The sequence below is a fragment of the Sminthopsis crassicaudata genome, chromosome 3 (assembly GCF_048593235.1).
Source record: "Sminthopsis crassicaudata isolate SCR6 chromosome 3, ASM4859323v1, whole genome shotgun sequence".
Lineage (NCBI taxonomy): Eukaryota > Metazoa > Chordata > Mammalia > Dasyuromorphia > Dasyuridae > Sminthopsis > Sminthopsis crassicaudata.
Genome location: NC_133619.1, coordinates 225,620,956 through 225,648,833, shown reverse-complemented (window position 1 = coordinate 225,648,833; position 27,878 = coordinate 225,620,956). Strand labels below are relative to the sequence as shown.

The 27,878-nt window shown below is 32.7% G+C and overlaps 1 protein-coding gene and 1 long non-coding RNA gene across 3 annotated transcripts in view; both read left to right on the top strand.

Annotated features, from left to right (window-relative positions):
* ASXL2 (ASXL transcriptional regulator 2) overlaps positions 1 to 27,878 on the top strand; it is a 132,682-nt gene that overhangs the window by 17,539 nt on the left and 87,265 nt on the right. The gene's annotated exons all lie outside the window — the stretch shown is intronic.
* LOC141561060 (uncharacterized) lies at positions 224 to 11,085 on the top strand. The gene is made up of 2 exons (XR_012487948.1): positions 224 to 2,769; positions 10,561 to 11,085. It is a non-coding gene; the product is annotated as an uncharacterized LOC141561060 (long non-coding RNA).

Sequence of the window (27,878 nt, the reverse complement as noted above, 5' to 3'; positions counted from 1 at the left end):
TAGTCTCATAAGAGTGTGATAAATATACATTAGCTCTATTCAGAAATATGTTTATCTCTTGTCTTGAATTCATTACCTCCCTTGTGGTGAGTTGTATGATTCAACATTGATCCTTTGAATTTGTGATTGCAATGATCAAGGCTTATTTTTTGAGGGTTTTTTTTTTTTTTTTTTTTTTTTAATAGTGCTACTGTGTAAATTACATTAAATTCATAAAAGAGCTTTTTTTTTTTTTTTTTTTTTTTTTTTTTTTGAATAGCCAATTTTATAAAAGATGATTTGTTCATCCATTTCCCAATTGATATATACTCCTTTAGATTATTTTAAATATTTTTGTACATATGGAAACTTTTCCTCTTTCTTGGATGTCTTACTGGCATAGAACTAGTGGGGGCTCAGTGAGTAATAATAGGTATGCAAAATTTAGTCACTTTAGAGACATAATTCCAAATTGCTTTTTTAAGGTGGCTGTACCAGTTTACAATATCACCAACAGTGCATTGATATGTCAGTTTTCTGCAGCTTCTCCTTTTTTGCCATTTTTGCCAAATTGTATTTGCTTTAATTTGCACTTCTTTAGTGAATTGGATCATTTAAAAATATATAGCTGTTTATTAGCTTAGATTTTTCCTTTGAGAATTCTTTGTTCATATTCTTTGACCATTTATTAATTCAGGAATGGCTTATTTATATAAGTTTGAGTAAAAATTTCTTTTATATCTTGTAAATGAGACCTTTAATAGAAAAACTTGCAAAGATTTTTTTCTCAAGTTAATTGTTTCCCTGATTTTAGCAGCATTATTTTTTTCTTTAAAAAAACCTTGATTTTATGTAATCAAAATTGTCCATTTTATCTTTTGTACTGCTCTTTTTAGGTTTAAATGTATTTTCAACTAAGTTTTTTTCTCTTCCCTACTTTGCAACAAAACAACCACAGTTCTCTTTTAAAGTCCTGATTTCCTATTCAGTTATTCTGCCTCAGGTTATAACCATTCCCTCTTAATATTAGGATAAAGGTCTTAAATCTTAGACCTTAGGCTATAGTCATTCCCTCTTCTTGATGGGATTAAGGTCTTTATCCATTTGGACATTAACATTAGAATATCCGGAGCCTCTCCAGTACCTCCCTCCATTATGTCATCTTTTTCCACATCCAGGTACTTCCCCCATTATGTCATTGTTCTTGTTACCCTATTAATGAATCTTGTTATGGGACATTCAGTGCTAGATTCTTTGAGATCATAGTCTCTTTCAGCCCTGGGACCAACCATGGATCTATTTGGTCCCAGTAAATCTCTCCCTTTCAAATAAATTGTTCTCTAATCTCTTATCTTGCTCAGTTTTTCAGGCACTACATTTGTAATAAATAGGCAAAGTCCAAACAATCTTTGGTCATGTAAAAAAAAAAAAAAGATTTGTGTTTATATGTGTTTCAGTATGCATTCTAAGTCCATTTATTTCTCTCTGGAGGTGGGTAGTATGACTTCTAAGGGGGACTTTTCTAATCAGAGCTCAAATTATTCAAGGTTTTGTTTTGTCTTTTCAATCTTGTTTTTATTCTCATTTAAAACTCTAAATCACTTTATGTAAATCTCATCAAAGCTTCCTCTGAAACAATCACCTGCATCATTTCTTCTACCAGTATTTCATTACATTTATGTACTATAATTAATTTAACTACTGCTCAATCGATGAACATAATAATTTCTACTTCTTTGCTATCACAAAAACTGCTGCTATAAATAATTTTGTACATATGGGTCATTTTTCTCTTTATCTTTGGGGAATTGAATTCTTTTAAAATTTCTTGCTGGAGAGCTATAATTTTTTCTAAATGAATTGATTTTAATGAAAGCTGCAGATGTATGGCATCTGCAATATAATTTCATAATTTCTTAGAGATGAGAAAAGACTTAAAGAAGTACCAACTTTTTTTTTCCTTGTCTCTTTTTTCCCTTTTTTGGTGATTTGGTTAATTTTAATAGGAAGGTTACCCTTTTAGAGCTTGCAGTTGATGGGCCATCATTATAGGCTGACATAGGCTCTAAGTACAAAAATGTCATATGTTTACAGAGATCCATGCAGAATAATAATGTTAGAAACATTAATTCAAAAAGTAGCTGTCATCTACTCGGTTGTAATGTTTCTACAGAAATACCTGCAAAATAATAATGCTAAACATTACAACCGAGTAGATGACAGCTACAGTGTTTGAATTGAAGAGAGGAAGGATACCATGATTGTCCATCTGAGATTAACAATAAAAACTGATTAAGTAACTATTTTCTTTTCTTTTCTTTTTAATTTTTTGACATTTTGACATAAATTTTTTGACATTATATATGCATGAGTAAATTTTTTTTATAACATTATCCCTTGTATTCATTTTTCCAAATTTTCCAAATTATCATTTTTCCCTCTCCTCCCTCCCCTTGATGAAAGGCAATCCCATATATTTTACATGTGTTACAATATAACCTAGATACAATATATGTGTAAATACCATTTTCTTGTTGCACATTAAGTATTAGATTCCGAAGGTATAAGTAACCTGGGTGGATAGACAGTAGTGCTAACAATTTACATTCACTTCCCAGTGTTCCTTCTCCTGGGTATAGTTGTTTCTGTCCATCATTGATCAACTGGAAGTGAGTTGGATCTTCTTTATGTTGAAGATATCCATTTCTATCAGAATACATCTTCATACAACATTGAAGTGTACAGCGATCTTCTGGTTCTATTCATTTCACACAGCATCAGTTGATGTAAGTCTCTCCAAGCCTCTCTGTATTCCTCCTGCTGGTTATTTCTTACAGAGCAATAATATTCCATAACCTTCATATACCATAATTTACCCAACCATTCTCCAATTGATGGACATCCATTCATCTTCCAGTTTCTAGCCACTAGGAAAAGAGCTGCCACAAACATTTTGGCACATACAGGTCCCTTTCCCCTCCTCAGTATTTTTTTGGGATATAAGCCCAAAAGCAGCAATGCTGGATCAAAGGGTATGCACAGTTTGATAACTTTTTGGGCATAGTTCCAAATTGCTTTCACTATTTTCTTTTCTTCTACTTCACACTTGAAATCAAAGAATCTTTTAGTTGAAATAAATTTTAGAGAGCATCCTGAGATAAGGAATGAATATGAAAATAGGAATGGAGAAAAGAGGGGTGAACATCAATAAATGGAGAAGATCCAAAGCCAGTCATGAAGCACTAAATGCAATCCCTCCAAATTTAGGGAAAGAATTATAGTACATTGTCTACAGCAAGTGAACTTTTTGTTGACATTACAGGTTCATAATGAGAAAAGACCCATGAACCTAAGCTTCATTTTCTGGGTATTCCAGCAAATGATGCATGATCTTTGCTTTTTTTTTTTTTTAACATGTAGATAGTTTTCAACATTCACTTTTATAAGATTTTGAGTTGCAAATTTTTTTTCCCCTCTTTTCCTTGCCCTCACCCCAAGGCCATAAACAATCTGTTATAGATTCTATACATATAATCATATTAATCATGTTTCCATATTAGTCATAATATTGCTGTTGCTATGTACAATGTTCTCTTGATTCTACTCAATTCACTTAGCATCAGTTCATGTAAGGTTCACCAGGCCTTTCTGAAATCATCCTGCTGATCGTTTCCTATAGAACAATAATATTCCTTAACATTCATGTACCAGAACTTATTCAATCATTCTTCAACTGATGAACAACCACTACGTTTCTAGTTTTTTGACACAACAAAAAGGGCTGCTACAAACATTTTTGCACATATGGGTGCTTTTCCCTTTTTTGTCTCTTTGGGAAATTTTTTTTTTTTTTTTTAAAGAATATGCATGGGTAATTTTTCCAACATTGACCCTTGCAAAATCTTTTATTTCAAATTTTCCCCTCCTTCCCTCCACCCCGTCCCTAGCTAGCAGGTAGTCCAATACATATTAAATATGTTGAAATAAATGTTAAATCCAATATATGTATTCCTATTTATACAGTTATCTTGCTGCACAAGAAAAATCAGAGCTAGAAGGAAGAAAAAGAAAACAAAATACAAGCAAATAAATCAGAGAGAGTGAGAATACTGTTGTGTTCCACATTCTGTTGCCATGGTTCTTTCTGTGGGTGTAGATGGCTCTCTTTCTTAATCACTGAAGAGGTGGAATAGGTTTGAATCATCTCAATGTGGAAGAGAACTGTGTCCATCAGAATTGATCCATCATATAGTCTTGTTTGCCATGTATGATGATGACTTTCTGGCTCTGCTCATTTCACTTAGCATCAGTTCATGTAGGTCTCTCCAAGCCTCTTTGAAATCATCCTGCTGATTGTTTCTTACAGAACAGTAGTATTCCAAAGCATTCATATGCTGTAATTTATTTAGCCATTCTCCAATTGATGTTTCTTGTTTCTTGCCACTATAAAGAGGGCTTCTACAAACATTTTTGCACATGTGTGTCCCTTTCCCTCTTTAAAGATCTTTTTGAGATATAATCCCAATAGACTGCTGGATTAAAGGGTATAGTTTGAAAACTTATTGAGCATAGTTCTAAACTGTTCTCCAGAATGGGTTAGATGTGTTTACAGTTCCACCAACAATGTATCAGTGTCCCATTTTTCCCATATCCCTTCAAACATTATCATTTCTCTTTTACTGTCAGCCAATATGACAGGTGTATAGTGACATCTCAGAATTGCCTTAATTTGCATTTCTCTGATCAGTAGTGATTTGGAGCACTTTCAATTGGCTACAAATAAGTTTCAATTTCTTCATCTGAAAATTGTCTGTTCACATCCTTTGACCATTTATCAATTGGAGAATGGCTTGAACTATTATAAATTTGAGTCAATTCTCTATATATTTTAGAAATGAGGCCTTTATCAGATCCTTTGGAAGTAAAAATGTTTTCCCAGTTTGCTTCCCTTCTAATCTTGTCTGTATTAGTTTTGTTTGTACAAAAACTTTTTAACTTAGAATAATCAAAAGTATCTATTTTGTGATAAATAATGATCTTTAGTTCTTCTTTGGTCACAAATTCTTTTCTCTGCCAGAAATCTGAGAGATAAACTATCCTATGTTCTTCTAATTTGTTTATAATATGATTCTTTTTGTCTAGATCATGAACCCATTTTGACCTTATCTTGGTACACAGTGTTATCTGTGGGGTTATGCCTACTTTCTGACATACTAGTTTCCAATTTCCCCAGCAGTTTTTGTGAAATAGTCAATTCTTATCCCAAAAGCTGGGGCCTTTGGATTTGTCAAATATTAGATTGCTATAGTCATTGACTATTTTGTTCTGTGAACCTAACCTCTTCCACTGATCAACTTCTATTTCTTAGCCAATATCAAATGTTTTTGATGATCACTGCTTTATAATAGAGTTTTAGATCTGGTACAGCTAGGTCACTTTAATTTGCTTTTCTCTTAATTCCTTTGAAATTCTTAACCTTTTGTTCTTTAGGAAAAATTATGCAGTTTTGTTGACAAACTAATTCTAGGTCTGAGGTCTGTATTTAACTTATAGTTAATTTCTGGCTTCTTCTGTTGTGTTGGTTATTATAGAAAAGGCCTAAAAAATTAGAGACTAAATTTTATGTTTCCTGGATAAGTAATGTTTTGACTCTTGGCCATTTGACAATTTTTTCTGTTAGAATTGTGAAGTCTGATAGTGATAGTCTTCCTTCCTGTGGTATATCACTTGTTTTCTTAATTTATGAGAATCATTTTGAAGTGAAAAATGAACAACTGAAAGAGACTGATCTATTTCATATCATATCACTATCATATGATATTGATGAGGTCCTGGATTCCTAGGTCAGGTTGGCAGAGAAAGCAGGAAGTAAAAATAAAATTACTTCCTGAGGCAAGCAAGAAAGGACACTGATGGGAGCAGTTTAATCTTAGAGACCCACCCTCTATGAAGGTCATAGATAGTCCCATCTTGCTGTCTCCAGCCAGAAATCTAAGTTATGTCAAATCTCTAAATTTCCCCTATAACCATCTTTTTCACACCATCTTTGCTGAATTTTTTGTGGATCAGCCCACCACAGTATTCTATCTCATGATGTGTTTTCCTTTCATCCCCCCACCATAGCTCAGGTAAACTAAAGCTAATTTAACTCCTTTAGGGTGTTAGTATTTAGCCAGTCAGTTAAGGGCATATTTCTCCTGGTTAATTGTGAATTTTACTAGTGAATCTTTTTCATTGTTGTTAAAACCAATCTGGTTTCTAAACTATATGTTCTCCAAATTCTATTTCATATTTATCATTCTTGGTGTCTGTTTTACTTCTTCATTTTGACTGTCACCGCTTCTAAATAAACCTAAAGGGAACAGCCACTGTGAATTCTTCACATGACTGAACTCCAAAGTTTCATTCCTATATCATTCTCATCATCTGATGATAAACCCCAAACACACCATGTGCAACTAGGAATTGCTACTTTGAACACATCAATATGATATGTCATATCATTGCAAATAGTTACCACCTAAAAAGCCCAGAAGTGGAGTGACATGGCAGCCAGGAATAATACTAGGTTAGAATACAAATTCATCTCCAAAATGTTTTGAACAAGCATGACATGGTGGAATGAACCTTGAATTTTATTAGTAATTTTGTGAACTTGGACGAGTCATTTAAGCTCTATGAATCTTGTCTTTCTATGTAATGTAGAAGTATAAAATGAGGGTATTTGACTTGCTAACTTCAGAGGCCTCCTTTACCTCTGTATTGATTTTTTTTTTTTTTTGAAACTCCTCCCTATTCAAGTTCTCCAGTCTGATAACCTTAATCTTATAAGTGTTTGTTTTTCATCTGTTTACACCCACTAATTTCCACTTTCCCCCATCTTTCTCTTTTTATTTTCTCATTGAGTGATTTTATCAGTCTGTAATAGGTTGTTATCACTATGTAAATAATTCTCATTTCTGTATATCTAGCCCTATTCTCTCTAGTCAGACATCTCCAATTTCCTTTTGGAAGGAAGGAATATACACACACATCCCAAACTCTCTGTGTCTAAAGTAGAACCCACTTTTTTCCCTCCCAAGCCCTCTCTTTGCCAAAGTTTTCTATTATTGAGAATGCCTACCATCTTTGCTCTCACCCTACACACATATTTAGTCCCTTTCCAGATGTCATGTTGTCCTTCAAGACATTTCTTTTTCCATTTATACACACACAGCCCTTTTTCAGGCCTTCATCACCTCTTGCCTACATTATCTAAGTGGTCTAATGTCTTCCCAATCGTGTTTATTCTCTACCTTAGCTACCAAGGTGATTATTTTAAAATATAGATCTGACAATGTCATCCTCTCACTGGTCATTAGTGGCTCTATGTTGCCTCCAGGTTCAAATAGAAAGTCTGTTTGACCTTTATTAATTAATCCCTTTATAATTTGACTTCTTCCTAGTCATTTTATACTTAAAACACCAGTCTACAAAGTCTGACCCAGGTATGCTGGCTTGCTTGTTGTTAGTCCTTCCCTATTGTGGTGCCAGAAATGCTGCACTTCTTTAGTTTTTAACCAATTCCCTAACTTTTTTTTTTTTTTTAATGACTCAAGTCTGAGTCCACCTTTAGCAGGAGGCCTTTCTGAGTCCTTCCTTCCCTTATCTGACTATCTTGCATATACTTTGATTATTTCTCCCCATTAGAGTGTTAATTTACTTTGTAAATTATTCTCTTGCTTCTGCTTGAGGACCAGGATTAGTTGTTTTTTTCCTTTGCATTTCTTTTTTCTGTATGTCTTCCATACAGTAAATGCTTAATAAATGTTTGCTGACTGACTTTACTTGGAATTCAGATCATTTTGAGAGCATTTTTAGATGAAAGTGGATAGAGAATAAAGAGCTAAGAAATTGAACAGTTCTGGTGATAATTCTGTAATCTGTTCTCTTTTATAATTATAATGGAACCACCACTTTGAACTCTTAATATCTTAGTACTTGATGTGTGGGATAGTATAATGGCAATCAAGAACAGAAGTTTTTTTTAAAAAATATGTTTTCAGTTCCAAATTCTCCCTCTCCTTGGCTGAGAGAAAGCCATTGTCATTCAAAGTCATTGAAAAAGCATGAAAGGGGCAGCTAGGTAGCTCAGTGGATAGAGCACCAGCTCTGAAGTCTGGAGGACCTAGGTTCAAATGTGATCTCAAACACTTAACACTGAGTGACCCTAGGCAAGTCACTTTGCCCCAATTGCCTAGCCAAAAAACAAAAAGACAAAAACAAAAAAAAAAAACAAAAACAAAAACAAAAAAACAATGAAAACAAAACTCCCAGGGGTTCTCAAACAAATGGGCTGAGGGGCAGAGACAGAGTGTGAGGTTTTGTTTTTACTATTGTCTGGCCCTCCAACAGTCCAACAGGGGACAGTGAACTGGCCCCTATTTAAAAAGTTTGAGGACTACTGCGTCAAGACCAATATATGTAATTAGGTAATATCCGTATTTCTGCTTTAGTCATAACAAAAATAATGAAAGAAAAAGAGGGGGGGGAAGTGCTTCATTTTATATTTAGGTTCATTAGCTCTGGCAGTGGAAGAATAGTGGTTTTGCTTTGGATCAGTGATTGGTCCATGGATCAAAGTTATTAAGACTTTCAAAGTTGATTAACTTTAAAATATAACTGATACTGTGTAAATTATTTTCTTGCTTCTGCTTACTTTATTTTATGTCCTTCCCACTACATTTATATATCAGAACCTATTTGCTATTCCCCAATGAATGGATAGTCCTTCCATTTCCCATCTTTTGACACCAGAAAAAGAAATATAAATATTTTTGAATATTATGCATGTTATCAAAAGTCCCTGTGGAACTCAGCAGGGTTGAAGTAAGCCTGGGATAAGCTGCCTTTTGCACATTGCTTCCCCGGTTGCAAGCTAATCCAGGAGTAGCATAATAATCTTTTAGAGTATTGATATTACAACTCTTTTAGAGTGAGAGCATATATATATACCATATAAAAAAATGGGAGCAAGCTTTATACTATTAGTATACTTATACTCTAATTTACAATTAGAGTTAGTTATAATTGGTTAGATTTATTGTCAGTGTTACAATTGGTCAGATTTACAATCCTCTTTTTTTAGCCCATTCCATATGTCAACAGGTTTGTGCTCTGTCACTGACCCTACCTGGTTTGGACCAGTTTAGACCTGGGCTCCTTTGTCAGGAACTTTGTTGTTTAGCTAGTTTCTTGTTACATCATAAGGTGATTGCTTGAAGATATCTTAACAAGATATTTCACCTCCCCCTTCATCCTGTTTTGACAATATCTGTGGAAATCTAACTTGTCATACTTCTCATGTGCATGCTTTTCCTTTCTCTTTGATTTAAACTCTAATGAGTATTGCTTGATTAAAGGGTATGCACATTTTGATAGCTTTTGAGGAATAATTCCAAATTTCTAGAGAGATTAGACTAGATCATGGGTGTAGCCCATGTCTTCTTCAGCATTTGTCATTTTTTATCCCAATAATTTTATTTTCATTTTTTAAAAACAAATTAACTAATGGTTTAGCTTCTAGTTATTTAAAATTTTCTTTATTCAATAGTTCTTTTAGTTTTGTTAATCTCTGATGTTTAGTTTTTATTTTAGTGTTTAATTAGGGGTTTCTAATTTCTAAAGTTTTTTTTAGTTAGAATTTGTTGATAAAAGATTTTAGAGATATTTTCTCCCATTTACTATTTTTACTTTGTCCCACAATTTTTGGTATGGTTGTCTCATTGTCATTCTTTTTAATTAAATTATTGATTGTTTCTATTATTTATTCTTTAGTCATTAGAATTAGGTTATTTAACTTCCAATTTTTAATCTTTGTTTCAAAAGCCTTTTATTGAAAAAAAATTTTATACTATTATGGTCAGTAAAAATGACTGAGGAGGGCAGCTAGGTGGCGCAGTGGATAGAGCACCAGCCTTGAATTCAGGAGGACCTGAGTTCAAATTTGATCTCTCACACTTAACACTTCCTAGCTGTGTGACCCTGGGCAAGTCACATAACCCCAGCCTCAAAAAAAGAAAGAAAAAAAAAAGACTCAGAATTTTTTTATATCCAATACAGTGTCAGTTCTTATGAATAGATATATACCTTTCTATTCTCATTCAGTATTTTTCAGCAGTCCCATCAAAAAAATTTTTTTAAAATTCTATTTAGGTACTTAATTTCTTCCTGGGCTTTTTGTTTGTTTTTTTTTGTCTTTTTAGTTTGATTTATCTGGGTCTTAGAGTAAGTAAATGAAGTTTTCTTACTATTACATTTTTACCCTTCATTTCTTCCTGTAATTCATTTAGGTACTCATTTGGAACTATACTGAAAAAAAGTTATCAAACTGTGCATACCCTTTGATCCAGCAGTGTTACTACTGGGCTTATATCCCAAAGAGATATTAAAGAAGAAAAAGGGACCTATATGTGCAAAAATGTTTGTGGAAGCCCTTTTTGTAGTGACTAGAAACTGGAAATTGAAGGGATGCCCATCAGTTGGAGAAAAGCTGCGTAAATTGCGGTATATGAATGTTAGGGAATATTATTGTTCTGTAAGACATGACCAGAAGGATGAATACAGAGAGACTTGGAGAGACATACATGAACTGATGCTAAATGAAATGAGCAGAACCAGGAAATCATTATACACTTCAACAACAATACTACATGATGGATCAATTCTGATGGATCTGGCTCTTCTCAGCAATGAGATGATTCAGGCCAGTTTCAATGATCTTGTGATGATGAGAGCAATCTACACCCAGAAAGAGGATTGTGGAAACTGAGCGTGGATCACCACGTAACATTTCTTTTGTTGTAGTTTGCTTGAATTTTATTTTCTTTTTCATTTTTCTTCACTTTTGGTCAGATTTTTCTTGTACAGAAAGATAATTGTATAAATATGTATGCCTATATGGATTAATGTGTTTTTACCATGTTTAACATAATATTGGATTACTTGTCATCTAGGGGAAGGGAGAGGAGGAAGGAAGGAAAAATTGAAAGGCAAGGCTTTTCAAGCATCAGTGTTGAAAATTTATCCTTATGTTTTGAAAATAAAAAGCTTCAATTAAAAAAAAAAGAATTTAGATGCTATGCCCTTTGGTGCATATATGTTTAATATTCATTTTCTGTGCAGAAGTATAAGACACACCCAGTAGCACTCCTGAATGTGTCCTGGATCAGATTAAAATGTTTTTTTTTTTTTTTTTTTTTTGGTTTGTTTGTTTTTTGTTTTTCCTGAGGCTGGGGTGAAGTGACTTGCCCAGGGTCACACAGCTAGGAAGTGTTAAGTGTCTGAGACCAGATTTGAACTCAGGTCCTCCTGAATTCAAGGCTGGTTCTCTATCCACTGCGCCACCTAGCTGCCCCATGAGCCTATTTAGATACTCTATAAACAGTGGACATATCCTTTTGTGTCACTGTCTATTAAGATGCCACATAAGGCTGTTAAGTTGTTAGACAGTGAAGTTCAACTTTTCATGACTCCATTTGGGGTTTTCTTTGAAAAGAGACTGGAGTAGTTTGCCATTTCCTTCTTCAACTCATTTTACAGATGAGGAAATGGAGGACAGCATGATATCTTGCTCAGGGTCACACAACTCAGGTGTCTGAGATGGTATTTTCAACTCGGATAGGTGAGTCTTCCTAGTCCATTACTGGCAACTCATCCATTGCACCACCACATTAACCCTAAGTTAAGACCTGTTCCTCTGAAATTCTTACTTATAGTTAAACACTAATAAATCATGAAGTTGACAAGGAAGAAATTTGACTAGTGACAAGGTTTTTATTCATTTGAGTCCAGCTAGGTAAATTTAACTTATGATTGAATTTTCAAGTATACATATGTTCTTTATTTTATTTTATTTTTATTTATTTATTTTATGTATTTTATTTATATATATATGTTCTTATTATATGTGTTATGTGTGTCTAATATAACATATCCATGTGGAATAAAAAAAATTGTTAGATTGCTATATAAGAAATAGAATATTTGACTAACACAATGGGTAAGGATATAGAACCAAAGAAGCTAGAAGTGTTCACATAATTAGAGCTGAAACTAGGAAGTAGAATTATAAGAATTCAGAAATGTGAGCTGTATTTGCAACCACTTCGAGGAACTGGGGGTCATTGGATTGAGATTTGATTAGACGTGATTTAAATTTCTAGTTGGGAATGTTCCGTTTAGTAAATTTCCTTATAAATATAAAAAAAAAAGTAAAACAATATTTTTTCATAGCTAAAAATGAGATTTTGTTAGTTTTCATGATTTGCTGTGGCCAAGAATTCATTATCTAATTTATCTAGCTTATAGGTTTGAGCTTCTCTGTTCTTAGAGAGTTTGTTCTTAGATAATAGATTGTTACCCATTTAATACTAGATTCTTTTCCTATTTGATAAATTAACAAAATCTGTACTTTGCTGGTTCAGCCTTTAAGAACCCAGCATTTTCTATATCCCAAGATGAGTCAATGGAATAACATTTTAGTGGAAGGCACAAACAGGACAAAGCATATTAATAATGATAATTTCTATGCAAAAAGGACATCATCTGAAATGTCTAATTAGGAAAGAAGATGTATCAAAATCTTCTATTTTGTGATCAGTAATGATCTCTAGTTCTCCTCTGGTCATAAATTCCTTCCTCCTCCACAGGTCTGAGAGGTAGACTATTCTCTGTTCCTCTAATCTATTTATGATCTCATTCTTAATGCCTAAATCATGGACCCATTTTGATCTTATCTTGGTATATGGTGTTAAGTGTGGATCCATATCTAATTTCTGCCATACTAATTTCCAGTTTTCCCAACAGTTTTTTTCAAATAATGAATTTTTATCCCTAATGTTGGTATCTTTGGGTTTGTCAAACACTAGGTTGCTATAGATGTACCCTTTTTTGTCCTTTGTACCTAATCTGTTCCACTGATCTACTGGTCTATTTCTTAGCCAATACCAAATGGTTTTGGTGACTGCTGCTATATAATATAGCTTTAGATCAGGTACACTTAGACCACCTTCCTCTGACTTTTTTTTCATTAGTTCCCTTGAAATTTTCGACCTTTTATTCTTCCATATGAATTTTGTTGTTATTTTTTCTAGGTCATTAAAATAGTTTCTTGGGAGTCTGATTGGTATAGCACTAAATAAATAGATTAGTTTGGGGAGTATTGTCATCTTTATTATATTTGCTCGGTCTATCCAAGAGCACTGCATGTTATTTAAATCTGACTTTATTTTTGTGGCAAGTGTTTCATAATTTTGCTCATATAATTCCTGACTTTGGTAGATGGATTCCCAAATATTTTATACTCTCAACATTTGGTTGGAATGGAATTTCTCTTTGTATCTCTTGCTGTTCCATTTTTTTTTTTAATTCATTTTTCCAAATTATCCCCTCTCTCCCTCCACTCCCTCCCCCCATGGCAGGTAATCACATACATTTTACATGTGTTACAATATAACCTAGATACAATATATGTGTGTAAATACCATTTTCTTGTTGCACATTAATTATTAGCTTCTGAAGGTATAAGTAACCTGGGTAGACAATTTACATTCCCAGTGTTCCTTCTTTGGGTATAGTTGTTTCTGTCCATCATTGACCAACTGGAAGTGAGTTGGATCTTCTTTATGTTGAAGATATCCACTTCCATCATACAGTATTGTTGTTGAAGTGTATAGTGATCTTCTGGTTCTGCTCATTTCACTCAGCAACAGTTGATTTAAGTCTCTCCAAGCCTCTCTGTATTCCTCCTGCTGGTCATTTCTTACAGAGCAATAATATTCCATAACCTTCATATACCACAATTACCCAACCATTCTCCAATTGATGGACATCCATTCAACTTCCAGTTTCTAGCTACAACAAAAAGAGCTGCCACAAACATTTTGGCACATACAGGTCCCTTTCCACTCTTTAGTATTTCTTTGGGATATAATCCCAATAACTCTTGCTCTTCCATTTTTTTGGTGATGTATAAAAATGTTGAAGATTTATGTGGATTTATTTTGTATCCAGCAACTTTGCTAAAGTCGTGAATTATTTCTAATAACTTTTTATTAGAATCTCTGGGGTTTTCTAAGTATACCATCATATCATCAAAACTTCTATTTTTTATTGGAGAGCCAGTAATTGGTAAGGTAGAGTATTAAACCATGCCATCTTCTTCCTTTATATGCCTATATACCTTTATTTTGAGTCCTGTTTTTTGACGGACTCTTGTGCCATTGTTTTGCCTGGACACTCATTTTGGTATTTTATTTCTGTGTAGGAAAATTTAAGATTAAATATTTTGTGTATCTGGATATTCTTAGATATTTCTCATCCTGGCAACCCTTATAACATATACATAGTAGATAAATAAATGATTATTTAAATATGTTTCAACAGGGTAATTTTGGATACTGCATTTCTGTTCAATTCCAAAAACCTTTATTAAGGGTATGTTTTAGTTATGCTAGATCTTTCAGCTATTTTGCTGACTGCCCAGTTACATATTATACTTTCTTTGGAGGACATAGAGACATGAGATATGGAGACACAGAGTTTGCACTCTAGTTTTATAGCTAACAAGTGAAACTGATCCAGTTGATAGTGGTTTACGACTAATTTGTTTGATAAGTAGGGGGGAAATAATTCTAGGGTAGGGAAACAGGATTACATGGAATGCAATGAGTTTGTTTTAATTTTGTGGGGAATAATTGGGATGGAGGAGAAAGTGGGAAGTGTCTGATTAAAGTAGGTCTTTTTTATTCCATCAATGGGATATAGTATTAGGTAAAGTGAGGTAAATGTGTAGAAAACCCTAAAGCCAAATAGAGATAGGTAGGTAGTTTTTGACCAAGTAAAAAGGAAATGATGAAAGCATATTTTAGGAACATTCATCTTGATTGCCATCATCTTATTCATTCTTATGATTATAACATTAAAAGTGAATTTTCACCGAATAAATTTTGTCTTCAGATATAAGAAGTGATTTTTGAGATTCCAGTGAAAATGAGATGACTGAAATAGATAATACTTTATGCCCATTACAAGTCTTCATACTATCTATTTCAGTCATCTCATTTTATGGATTAGGACTCTAACTAGAGAAATAGAGAAGAAAGGGAAGGAAGTTGGGCAAGATTACCCTTTAGTAAAGTTGTTGTTTGAATTTAGGTTGGTTGGCTCTTCAGAATTAGTGTTTGATTTGTTTTTCTCTCCCACTATATAACAAAGGAAAGGAAAATATTTTTAAAATAAAAAGTTCATGATTAATGATCAGATAAAGAAAACAAGTGCAAATAGCGTGTGAAAAATGAATATCATAGGAATTATGTTTATTTTGAGTTATGAGATTGAGAAAGATATTTCTAGTTATAAACCCTGAATTCAAAACTTTCTCCTTTTAGAATACTGGATTTTATCTTTTTAACATCTTCCTAAAGGTGGTGTGTATCTATTGACCTGTTTTGGCAAATAGAATCCTTTTTTTTAACCTTTAAAAAAATTTTAGTTGAACTGTGGGGATTTTTTTCAAGTCTGTGTTATTGAAATCCCTACCAGGTCTACATTCTGTGAAAGAAGGGAAACCAGGAGTGGAGCAGTTTCTTAGGTAAAAGGGTACAGTGGATGAAAGGAAAGAGAATTTGAGGAATTATTAGTTAATGGATAGGAAGATGGGGAGAAGATTTTAAGAACAGAGAAGGAAACCTTTTCTGTTTTTGACTTTTTCAAATCATGATATAGGAAAGAAGAATTTTTTTTTTTTTGTTTTGTTTTGTTTTAAAAGTTAAAAGCATTTTAGGCACTGTGCTAAAATCTGGGGAATACAAGGAAAGGTCTAAACCTTTGTACCTGCCCTTGAAAAGCTTACATTCTAATGGAGAGATAATATGCAGGAGATCTAGAAAATTTAAGAGTTCATATCTTCACTTAGATACTTTGTAGTATCTCTGTGATTGTGGACTAGTCATTTCTCTGATTTGGTTTTCCCTTTTGTAAAATGGAAATGCTGTTATTCCAAGGAGATTGTGTCTACTGAAAATAAGATAAAAAGGGGGCTGTACTGCTTTATAAATGCCCAGTAAGTTCTTGTATCTTTATTTCACTTACATCATAATAGTATGTATTTGCCTGCTTCCTGCATTCTCTCTTCCTACTTTTTTTTTTTTTTTTTTTTTTTTTTTTTTTTTTTGTGTTGAAATGGAAAATTCAAAAGAATTGGTGAAATAGATTTAGAGTAAAAAACTTTAATTAGAATTCTGGATCTGTCACTTTATTAATGTTTGCTTTTGGGCAAATTACTGAATCTTTCCAGGCCTTAGTTTTCTCATCTATAAAATGAGAGAATTGGACTATATGACTTCTAACTCTTTAAGTCTGTGATCCTATTATTTCGTTTTCCCATATTTCTTAACGTGCATCTTGTCATTTCTAAGATTGTTCCTTTTGTACACCTTTAACACAAAGGAATCCGCATATTCCTTACTCTTTGACTATCCCTTTGCCTCCTGAATAACTTGAGCAACTATGTTTGTACTTCATGCATTTCTCTAGATGTTTGTTGCTACTATTTGTGAGTTTCTTGTCTATTTTCTTTCCTTCCAAATAAATAAGTTTAATATCTGATTCACTGTGTCATCCTTTTCCTTACTCCTCCCTTCCCAGCTCTCCCCCCACCCCCAGTCCTTTTGAGCATTCTGGCCTTCTTCATTTTCTCATCCTTCTCATGACCTTCATTTTCAGGATTCTTAATCCTTCCCATGCTTATTGCTGAAACATTTTAGACACTCCCCTCCAATAGAATTCGACCCAAATGCTGGAATTACTAGTTATGATTATACCTGACCTTTAAAAATCACAAGCCTAGGGTACAAATATTTTGTCATGTATAAAGCGGTGAGATCACTGTGTCCTGAAACAGTATAATGCTGTTTTTGAAAGCTGCATCACTTGAAAATGAGGTCCAAAAATGAGATGTGCAAGTCCACTTTGAATCATATTTTATGAAAACAGCTATGGAAAGCACATTTTTCTTTTAAGTACTATGCTCTAAACTCTGAGAGATCTTGGTTAAGCCATTTAGACTTTATAAACTTTGCATCCTTATTTACCATATGCTTTCTTGACTTGCTTTATGGAAAGATTTTGAAACGCAGGTGAGTTAATATATGTAAAACCAATTTGAAATAAAGTAGATCTTAAGGTGTTCACAACTTTGAAATGTTAGATTTAAGATAAAAGAAATTTGCTAGCTTTAATAATCCACAAACTTGTAGTAAATTGTGTTTATTATGTTAGAATATTTATTGTATTTAGAATTTTTTTGTATTAAAATGTGTTTAGAATGGCTTATTAGGATAATTTTAGATTGCCCAGGTGTCTATAAGAATTTTGTGCCATAGAGTTAAAATTTGCCATTTGTTTGTTTAAAATTTTATGCAGCACACAGATGTTATTCCATTGATTTTTGAAGTTTCTGAAATTAATATAGTCATTTAGAAAAAAAATCAGCATTTAAAATTCTATTAGCATGCCATAAAAAATTCAAGTTCTGGATTTTTTTAAAAGGAGCTTTAAAAATTTTTTTTTTTTTTTTTTCAGAATTAAGATCCCAAACCTGAATTTGTGCCTTTGTGTACCTTTCTGTGAATTGGTAAATATAATAAGAATTAAGGTACAGGTATTATTTAGGCAAGTGTAGAGCCTTGGAAATGGAAGTTGACCTGTATATTTTAGATATCAGGAAAATAGTTTAGAGTGTTTAGTAAATAGTTTTTGCTGTCAAAAGTAAGTAGTAACATAAATAGGTTTTAAAATCTATTTCAAGACTATATATTAATCTTACACAGGGGAATATTGAATGTTTTAATGTGTAATTAGCAATGATAGATAATGCCTTAGACGCTTCACAAATCAATCTTTTGTTTTCTGTCACCTGTGCATATAAATACTGCCCTCTTGTGGTTAAACCAAGACAAAGCTAGAAAGCCAAAACTGTAGCCTGGAAACATGGTTGGTAAAAAACAGTCAATTTTATATGGCTCTACATTTGTCCCAGTGCATAGAGTCTGTCATTAACTTTGTTTCTGTCTTGGTTACTTGTGGTTTTGTACTCCCTAGTGTGTATGTTTTCTGCTCTTCAATGAATCTTTGTTTTCTGTACTGTGTATATAATGGTTTGGTGTTCCTGGAGTGCTGTCACCATTTTGGCCCTTTTTGCAAATGTCTTTTTCTTTCACCCTAGCTTGTATGATTTCCCATATTCTCTCAGAGTTAACTCCATTAATTGACTTTGACACTTCTGTTTATAAATTTTATCTTTTATATTAAGCTATAAGTTCCTTGATCTCCAGGACTGCTTTATCAGTTTATTCTCTGGTGCTCAGTAAATAATCTCACGAGTGTAGGTTGCATTAAATTTAGCGCCATGTTTTATACTATGAAATACACTTATACTAAAATAAAGTTTAGTTTTCACTTGAACTATTTATCCATGACTGTATAGTCCATAAACATTTATTAAAACTCCTGCTATGCGCTAGGTGCTGTGTTAAGTGGAGACTGACTAGGGGAGTAGGATGGGTGGGTGCTAAAAGAAACAAAAGACAATCCCTGTCCTTAAGGAGTTCAGAATCTTACGGGAGATGTACAGGAAAAGAAATACATACAAAGCAAACTATAGACAGAATAAAAGGAAATGATTAAAAGAAGGAAAGTATTGGGATTGAGAGGTGGGAGAATGCTTCCTGGAGAAGATGGGATTCCATTTGGCACTTAAAGGAAGTAGTAGAGTGTCCCGGGCATGGAGCATGACCAGAGAGAATGTCCATAGTGGAGAGATGGAGCATCTTGTGTGTGAAATGGCCAGGATTTCAGTGTCATTGAAAAGTTACTTTCCTTGAGCTTTAACTTTTACTTGTATATAAAGTTGTCTATTTGCCATTGAAAGCTTTTGTAGGGGGCAGCTAGGTGGTGCAGTAGATAAAAGTACCAGCCCCGAAGTCAGGAGGATCTGAGTTCAAATGTGACCTCAGACACTTAACACCACTTAGCTGTGTGACCCTGGGCAAGTCACTTAACTCCAGCCTCAAAAAAAAAAAAAAAAAAAAAGAAAGCTTTTGTGACCTGACCTACACGTTGTCCACCCCTCTCTCCCTCTGACTTAAGAATTGTTGTGGCCTGCAATTAAAGATGAGAAAATATTTGTAAATGGTATGGAGGATCTCCCCATAGTTTCTCATACACTGCACTTGCTGTCCTCCATTCTTTCAACCAATGCTCTGTCCACTTACCTCTCCTTTGTCTCTGTCTTTAAGATTGTACTCATACTGAAAGGGGCATTTTCCTGTCATTCTAGTACTAAACACAGTACACGGCACATAGTAGGGGCTTAATAAATGTCTGATTACTAACAATTTCCCTTTTTATACTTTCATTTATACAAGTCCTTGATATACCTCTCTCCCCTTTGGAAAGAAGGCAAGGACTAATTTTTTGGGGCTTTTTTATTTTGTTATTGTGTGAATTTACTGCAGTGCCTAGCACTGACCAAAAATATGGACAAAGATAATAGGATTACTATGAGGAAAGCACTTTGGAAGTGTAAAATGTTATGTATGTTTGCATGAATAAATGAATGAAAAAATATTTGTTAAGTATTTACTATATGCCAAGTACTGTTAAGCATAGAGATACAAAAGAAAAATAGGGGACAGGAAAGTTTCTCAAGGAAATTATGCTTCTATTATAAGAGATAACAAAGAAATCAAAACATATATGTAGGTCAATTGGAGGTCTGGTGGTGGTCTATTTTATCTGAAACAATTGGGCTCATTAACTCCCTATTTTCCAACCTTAGTGAGCATTTATGGAGTCTGGACCAAAGGAGATGGGGGGAAAGCATCTTTAGTATTAGCAGATTTTTTTTGAGTAGGGTGTCTCCCCCTTCCTCTTCTCCCTCCCCCCAGTTGGTCCTCTACAGATGAAACTATTATAATTTATATATATATATATATATATATATATATATATATTTTTTTTTTTTTTTTTAAACATTTTAGGTAATGACAGATTATTATGATAGGTGGTCTAAATATGTAGATCTAAATTTATTTTTTGGCATAATGCTACTCAGTTTGTCTAAGATCGTTATAATTGTAACTGATATATACTGTTTTAAATTCTAAAAATGCTAAGTTTATATTCCTCAAACTTTTTTCCCCTTAGTATTCTTGATTGATTATTTTTCATTAACATTTGTTCATAATTTTATGCAGCCTCACATAGAAATGCATGGAATTTTGAGTATTATATTAAATCTGTAAATTAAATTTTAAAACAGATCATGAGTATCTCTTCACTTAATTAAAACTTAGTTTTAATAGAATTTTTGGTTATTTTTATAAAGGTTACAATTGTTAAATATTACTTTTTTTTCCCTATGTGTGGGAATTTAAAATGAATTTCTTCTAAGAATAAAAATTTTTTGTCATTTGAATTTGTTTTTGTTGAACACATTGGATTTTCTAGTTATTTTTTATTATGTCATCTATTTTTTGATTTCCATTGTTAGTCCCCCAATATCATTTTACTCTCGTAATAGTTAATGTTCTAATATGTGAAAGATATTTAACCTATTTTCTCAAATTATTTATGTTACCATGCTCAGGTGGCCATTTGGAATCTGTCTTAGCATAAGGAGCTTAATACTTTATTACCCTGCTTGCTAATTTTTCTAGCATTTCCAATTAATTATTAATTGATTAATTAAGCAATTTAATTAATTAACTTAATTAAGTAATTTTTTAAAGAGCAGTACCCTTAGAAAACTTCTAATTACAATAACACAAAAACTTTTGGTTTAAGACACTTTTAACCATTTTTCTTTAAGGATTTGTCTTTGCTTATACTTGGTATGTTTATTTTTAAATTTTTTTTTAAAACATAAATGATAGTTGTATTTTGTACAAAAATACAATGATAATTGCTTTTTCTACATTTATTTTATATAATCATGTGATTTGATGTTTTTCTTTTTCATATAATTGTTTTTATTGCTTTCTGAATGTTGAAATAGCCTTGTTATACTAGTTATAAATCCAACTTGATCATGAGTTTTTTTTTCCCCATATATTTTATTAAAAAAAAAAACATAAGAGGAGGAATAGATAGAAATCCAGCCTTGGAATCAAGAAAACTTGGGTTCAAATCTTAATTTCAATAACATATTGTCTGTGATCTTGGGTAGATCATTTAGCTTTTCAGTACTCTAGGTTAATGCTACCAAACTCAAAAAGAAATGGGAACCTAGTAAAATATATGTAAATATAGTAGCCTTAATATTGACTTAGAAAACTATTTTTCCAAGTAATTTTTGTGTATTTATGTTTTCATTTTGTATTTATTTGTTATAAATAATTATTTGTGTTGTGTTTGTGTTGTTGCTTATATATTGGGCTTCTCTGCTTTAAGCATTTCTTAAATTGAATAACAGAGAAGATGCTGATCAGAATTAATAGATTTTCTTCACGTTGAGTTCTGTCAGTGAAATCAAAGATCTAGTCCCTGCCCCTGTCCTTTTATGTCAATATGCTAGGATGATAGAGGTGGATTTTTTTTTTTCTTTTGAGGGGATAGAGTGAGGCATTTGGGGTTGTTACTTGCTGGGTTACACAACTAGCAATTGTCTGAAGTCAAATTTGAACTGAGATCCTCCAGAGTCCAGCATTATTTCTACTTCACTACCTAGCTTGTTTCCCCTGAGTTATTGATATATAGTTTTCCATCTTGACTTTTATCTTTCTGATTGAACTATTGAGTGTTTATGTTTTATTAAAAAAATTGGGGAGAGTACTTTATTTTTTCAGTTTTTGAAGTGGTATAAATATTAATTATTCTTTTAAAGTTTGATAGCATTATTCTGTTTAATCTCCTATGTAAGTCCCTGTGGACCAGGAATTTTTTAAAGTGGGTCCTTCATACCTATTACTATTTTCTTTTCAGAAATTGAATTAAGATCTCTTTATGGTATTCTGGATAATTTGGGACTGTTTTAGGCAGTTAAAAATATTTGTTTTACAGTCATATAATTAGATGTAGTTCTTTAATAATTTTTATTGAGATTGATTTTATTTTGCTCATTTTTATTTATTTGATTTTACTTTTAAATCAGGCATGTTAAAAATTTAATCTGCCTTCTTCCCTTCCTTCTTCTATTCCTCCTTTTCTCCCTCCCTCCATTTTTTACTCCCTCCCTTCCAGGGTTACACAGCTAGAGAATGTTAAGTGTTAAGGTTACATTTGAACTTCTGACTCCAGAACTGGCACTCAATCCACGTCACCTTCTCAATTTAATCAATTTTGTTAGCCTTTTCAAAGAGAAAGCTTTTAGACTTCATTTTAGTTGTGTGGTCTTTTGAGTTTCCAATTTATATATTTGTCCTCTATCAAGTTTTCCTTTTTTATACTTTGGATTTGTTTAGGTTTTAGCTTTTATAGAATTATTTAAAATATGTATTGATTTTATGAATCCTCTGTTAATATTTGTTAATATGTTTTTCAGAAATAGAATTTTAACTCTGAGAACTATTTTACCAGCACACCAAAAAATTTAGTTTGTTGTTTTGGCATTATCATTTTCTTTCACATAGTTGTCAGTGTTTCTGTAATTTTTTAAGACCTATTATTTAGAATTTCTGCAGTTAAGTCTATGTCCTTTTGTTAGCTCTGACCAGCTCTTTCAGAGGAGCATTCAACTCTTCTATTATTATTATGTTAGTATCTATGGCTTTTTGCAATTTGTTTAATTTCATTATAAATTTAGATTCTGTGCCATCTAAATGTATTGGTTTATTATGTATGGTTCCCTTAAACATGGTATAATTACCTTGTTTATTAATATAGGGAATTGTTATTTTTGTTTTCTCAAGTGTGATTGCAACTCTTGCTTTTTGGGATTCACCTAATGCATATTAAAGTTTGTCTCAATCTTTCATTTTGATTCTGTATATATTTTTCCTTTTTAGATGTTTCTTTTAAGCAGAAGATTGTGAGGTTTTTTTTTCTTACCCATTTTATCATTCTTTAGTTTTGTAATAGTAATAATGATAGCATTTATAAAATACTTTAATATTTCTAAATAGCTTTGTATATATACATTACATTCTCTCAATTGGTCTTTAAAATAACATTGGGAAAATAGGTGCTTTTGTATGTGAAACAGAAGAATGAATTGTGGATTTGTGACATAGCTTTCATGAACTGATCATTCTGAGATTTCAGGACAACGGGGAAAAAAAGTAGATGATGGGCCAAAATCTGTAAAGGTGATAACATAGAATTTGGTTAGAAGAGGGATCTCTTAGTTTATAGGCCTTTACCTATACCATGAGGAGCATGAGTAAATTAAAGATGGAATAAACATATGTAGCTCATAAAATAAGAGAATAAGATTTCAAACTAGACAGGAAAGAAAGAGAATTAGTGAAAAGAATAAAGCAATAGAAAAAGGTATGGAGGGGAAGACGGTAATAAAAGCTGTAACAGGTAAGGAATGGATTTTTAATTATAAGGGGGAAGGAAGAAGAATGAAATGGTCAGATAAAAGAAATAAAAGTGTAAAACTTCAAAACTAGGGAAAAGGGTTAACACATAGCAATGGGATATAAGCTGGGGGAAGAAAAACTAATAGGTTGCATCAAAATTGTTTAAGCAAAATTAATCCTAAAGATGAAAATCAGTCCTGGAGGCCGGATAATTAAGAGGAAACCTCCCCTCCCAACAGCAACAGAAACAAATCTTCAACTTAAGATTTCTCCTCCAAATGAATTTTTAGCATTTTCCCATATCTTTGAGGCAGTAGTTTGATATGACACTGATTTACAGGCATTGATTTATGTAATAATGTCAGTTTTATTATTAGCATTGCTCAATCACAAACAATATCTCCAGTTATTTAGGACTATTTTTTTTTAAACAAAAACTATTAATTTTATTTATATATAAATTGTCTTGGTTGCCTCTTTCTCCTAGGTTTTGTTAGTAATGTTTTAAAAAACTGATTATCTATGGATTTATGATACTACTATTCATTAATTTTAAATTGAACTAGCAGTGATAGTGAAGTTCAGGGTTTTTGAGATTGTGAACCTGTGAGATTAGAGAGATAGTGATTTCAGATGGAGAGAGAAACCTAAAAGAGGACTATAATCTAGTGAGAAATTAGAGCTTTATTGTATATGATGAGTTTATAAGGCATAAGGGATGCCTTTAAGACATGGTACAAAGTTAGTACAGAAATCCCATACAGAGTCTCATAACAATATGGAAGTCTTGAAGTTATGATTTTTGTGTTAGTAAATATTTTGATTTGTTATTTTGATTAAACTTTTTTTTTTTTTTAAAAATGTCTTGTACATTTGTATTTTGTTTTTCCAAATAACATGTAAAGATAGTTTGAAATATTTGCCTTGGTGAAATCTTATTTTCCAAATTTTTTTCCCTTCCCAAAATAGCAAACACTTTGATTCAAGCTTAAAGCATGTGCAATTCTGCTAAACATTTCTATAGAAATTCATCATGCTGCACAAGAAAAATTAGATCAAAAGGAGGGAAAATGAGGGGGGAAAAAAGGAAGCAGCAAAAAGAGGAAAATACCATGCTTTGATAAATTTCAGTCTCCATAATCCTTTCTTTGGATGCAGATGTCACTTTCCATCACAAGTCTTGGAATTGTCTCAGATCACCTAATTGTTGAAAAGAGCCAAGTCCATAACAGTTCAATATCTTTATTTTTGATACTACCCAATTTCTCAGTGTTAAATAAAAATTTCTTGGGTGAAAAGTGATCACAAGGGGCAGCTAGGTGGCACAGTGAATAGAGTTCTAGCCCTGAAGTCAGGAAAGCCTGAGCTCAAATCTGGTCCCAGACACTTAACACTGCCTACCTATATGACCCTGGGCAAATCACTTAACCCCAATTGCCTCAGCAAAAAAAAAAAAGAAAGAAAGAAAAGTGATCATAAGTGGAAAAAATTTAAGAGCTCTGACCTAGTAGACAATTGGCATTGTATAACTAGTATACAGCAGAGAGATTAGGGCAGGTAATATAGATTTGGAAATTATCAATGCAGATTACTGATGATTGAGAGCTGACTTCAGCAATAGAACAAATGTGAAAAAGAGGCAGAAAAGAAGGGCTTAGGACAGAATTTTAAGGGATAGGAAGGGACATATATTTAATGAATAAGAGGAAATGGAAGATATAGAAATTAACTTTGAGAAGGAACAATCAGGTAGACAAAAAAACTTAGTGTTATTGTCAGGCAAGAGAAAACAATTTCCAAGTATAGAAGGGATGGTAGTAAGAAAAGGTGATAGTCCAGAAAGGTGAATGGCTAAGAAAAGATCATTGGACTTTAGAATAATAAAATAAAATTAAATATTTAGAATTATTAAACATTTTTATTTATTAAAAAAATTCTTACTTAGAATTTTTCTAGCTTCAAGGGGGTCCCTTTTCCTGGATATGAGTTAGCAGCAGTTATTATATATATTATATATATATTATATGCTGGTTATTATACTTGGGGTTGTCCTCTACCTGATGTCAGTATTGAGACTTCACAAAACCTTTACCTTAAATATGTTTCATTTTTTATATACTTATATAAAAAGTCCACTGTTTATGATGAATGTTTAACCCTAGAACTTGTAATTATAATTTTTTTAAACTCCTAAGTAGAACAAAAATCTCTTCTGGAGTTAGGATATGCTTTCTCAATTGATAGATTTTAGCAACTTTTAAAAACTATTTTCTTAGTGTTTACATTGAACTGGGAAAGAGAGATTTAATTGTGGCTTTCTCTAAAGCTCCTTGTCCACATGCAGTTTTCTTCCCCCCTGCATGCCAATCAAGCAGCTGCATCCAGTAGCTTATTACTCTCTCAGACTAATACTTTGCCCTCATTAGTTAAAACTAGTTGTCTAGGCCATAGCTACGGAAGCAGTCTCCTGTCTTATTGTTTTCCTATTATGAGTTTTTTCCTTGTCAAAATAGAGGCAGATTCTAAATATATGTTGTGATTTGGTTCCCTTCTATTATAACACTTTTGATTGTAGGATAACCTCTAAACCTGATTGACAATTCTAACACTTTGTAAACAATGAAATAGTTCAATACAAGAGTGTTTTATTCTCCCATCCTGGAGGGAGTCTTTAAAATTTTGTTCTTTCCCGTTTTCAAAAATATCTTTCTAATCCATCATTTGAAAATGTTGCATGTTGGATAAGGCTAATATCTCCACATAGGAAAATTTTTCTCTTTGAAAAAAACATCTAAATTCATGGGTACAGAAAAAACATGAATTGCCTATTTTTACTTCCTAACAGCTAAAATATTTTTGTTTTAGTTAGATTCCTTGACCTTCTACCGTTTCAAATATGAGTTGTACCTTATATGGTAATCTCAAGTTTTTGTCCACTAAGCCAAGGAGAAAGTCTCAATCTAGGAGAAACATACTGGTGGCTTTTTCAATTATTGGTTAGTGACGAGTTATGGAGATGGAAATGTGTAGTAGGTTTCAGAAGTAGTTAAGAGACTGGAGATGGCAGTGGTAGAGGGACTTAAGATTGTAACACTGTGAGGAGGAAAAAATTTCATAGAAGTCCTAACTACCAACTGGCTTATATAGTTTTTATTTTTTAGTTTCTTTATCTGAAAGGCTTTCTAAGCAAAAGATGCACCAGGGTCAGAAACAAGCAAGCAGATTGTGGTAAGCATGATTTTGATTATAAAGGCTAGTGTCTGTGAATATGGCACAGAAGTTTAGGAAATAGTATAGAAGAGGAAAAGCTATGATTTGACCTATTATTATTTTTTTTGATGGATCTGGATTTTTTTTTTAATTTTATAATAACATTTTTTGACAGTACATATGCATAGGTAATTTTTTACAACATTATCCCTTCTACTCCCTTCTGTTCCGAATTTTCCTCTCCTTCGCTTCACCCCCTGCCCTAGATGGGAGGCATTCCCATACATATTTAATATGTTATAGTATATCCTAAATACAATATATTTGTACAGAACTGAATTTTGTTGTTGTTGTTGCAAAGGAGAAATTGGATTCCGAAGGTAAAAATAACCTGGGAAGAAAAACAAAAAATGCAAACATTTTACACTCATTTCCCAGTATTCCTTCTCTGGGTGTAGCTGATTCTGTCCATCATTGATCAATTGGAACTGGATTAGATCTTCTCTATGTTGAAGATATTCACTTCCATCAGAATACATCCTCATCATACAGGATTGTTGTTGAAGTGTATAATGATCTCCTGGTTCTGCTCATTTCGCTCAACATCAGTTGATGTAAGTCTCTCCAGGCCTCTCTGTATTCATCCTGCTGGTCATTTCTTACAGAACAATAATATTCCATAACATTCATATACCATAATTTACCCAACCATTCTCCAATTGATGGGCATCCATTCATTTTCCAGTTTCTAGCCACTACAAAAAGGGCTGCCACAAACATTTTGGCACATACAATTGACTTATTATTTTTGAAGTTAGAGGCTTTGTATGTTGGGTATCACAGATAGTGCCATTGACACTTATGAGGAAATTCAGATAATTAAGACTTATTAAACACCTGTTGTACTAAGTACTAGAATCATAGCTAAATCTTATAGGCTTTAAGCTATCAATCTTCAAGAAAATTTTGGGTATTTGGCTTTGCTTTTAGAGAATATTGAGACTTAAGTGAGTTATAATTTTTGCTATCAAATAAATGATAGAACTGGATCTTTGGGATTCAAAATTTAGACTTTTTCCTCTATACAAGATTTTTTTTTTTTTGGCTGAAGTAGTTGGGATTAAG